The 1520-nt window shown below is 38.5% G+C and overlaps 1 non-coding gene across 1 annotated transcript; it reads right to left on the bottom strand.

The window, feature by feature from the left end:
- Positions 1 to 376: 376 nt before the first annotated feature.
- Positions 377 to 504, bottom strand: LOC111823527. Its single transcript, XR_002826562.1, has one exon. It is a non-coding gene; the product is annotated as a small nucleolar RNA SNORA51 (small nucleolar RNA).
- Positions 505 to 1520: the final 1016 nt, after the last annotated feature.

Genomic DNA, 1520 nt, shown 5'->3' with positions numbered 1-1520 from the left:
GAGATGCTGAGGTATAGGAATCTCAAACCTATTTCCTTTTACCTAGTGGCCTTCAAAGCTTGAAAAGAAGGAAAGTCAAAGCAATTCAAAGGCCGTTCTTCCCTTGTTGGGCACTGTGCTAACAGGGAGTGCCACACAGTGCAGAAGCATGTGGCTGGTGGGATGAGAAAGAGATGCAAGTTAGTGCATAGGCTCTGCTCCTTGTTAAAAATAAGTATCCATTTGGCGGCTAACACCCTCCTTCATTCTATGAAAGCAAGCTAAGAATGGCATTTGCTATCACTCTTAATGTACCAAAAAGTCATTTAAAGGTTGTTAGGGCTCCAGTGGTTTGCTTTTTGTTTCAAATGAAATATCTTTTCTTTTTCTTTTTTTTCCATGTCTCCCCATTCACACTGTAGACCAGGGAAAGGGTTAGGGCTGAGGTGTATATGTGGTGTGTTTACTCTGCCTCCTCCTTCTGTACACTGTAAGAATGCAGCCTGGGGTAAGCACTGGGAGGCCAGGAAATATCTTAAAATTTTTTTTAAAGTATTGCATGCTTATTTTAAGCAATTCATAATTGTGTAAAGCATAAAGTTGTCTGTTACTCCACTCCTTGAGAACTCACTGTTATCTATGTAGTCATCTCCTCCTACTTTCTGGAGATGACTACTTCTTGGTATTTAACCTTTCAGGCCAGAGGGTTTCTTTGGTGTAAAGAATAAATGTATCACTTTGATATGTTTGATGTTTATAACCTTTTCTTATGGAACTTGACTGACATCATTTTTTTGGGGCAGTTTGTATTTCTTAAGAGGAAGTAGGACCCTTTGGACTTTTTATGCTCTGAGAGTTGACAGAATATTCTGTTAAAAACCTATCCCAAAAAGTCACAAGTCCTGAGTTATTTCCTTTCTTAAGTGAAACAGCATTTTGGTTGTAGGTGTGGTGAAAGGCCTGAAAGCTGGAGCTGTGATCTGGTGGCTTTTCTAGTTATCTGTTGCTTCTTAACAAACACTCCAAAATTTAGGGTCATAAGAAACAATGATCATTTGTCACAGTGGACAGGCTCAGCTGGAAACTGGTAGAGCATCACTTCTGCCGTATTCTCCAGTCAAAGCAGTTACACGGTCTGCCCAGATTCAAGGGGAGGGGATTTAGACTTTATCTTTCAATGAGAGGAGTGTGATAATTTGAAGAATTTAAGAAAATGGTTTCTGACGCAAGTTGATTATATTATTGTATGTGTATTACAATACAGTCTAAGCTGAGTATGTCGATTCCCACTCCCTCAAGAGTCTTACTAGGCCAGACTTACTCCTTTTCTGTAATTCAGTCTACTCTAAACAGTGTCCTCTTCGAAACTGTGAAGTGTTTTTGGAAGTGATAAAGTGTGGTTTGAAACCAGCATGGTTATAATTTTCCCACTTATTTATCTTGCTTATCCTTCAGATGCTTACCTTTCAGAGTTATGGTGAAATTTTTCTTTTTTCTGGTAGATTTAAAATGAAACAAATTTTGGAATTGTTTTAGAATTT

The sequence above is a fragment of the Myotis lucifugus genome, unplaced genomic scaffold (genome assembly GCF_000147115.1).
Source record: "Myotis lucifugus unplaced genomic scaffold, Myoluc2.0 scaffold_534, whole genome shotgun sequence".
NCBI lineage: Eukaryota > Metazoa > Chordata > Mammalia > Chiroptera > Vespertilionidae > Myotis > Myotis lucifugus.
The sequence above is the reverse complement of the archived record's forward strand: the minus strand, read 5'-3'. Positions and strand labels throughout refer to the sequence as shown.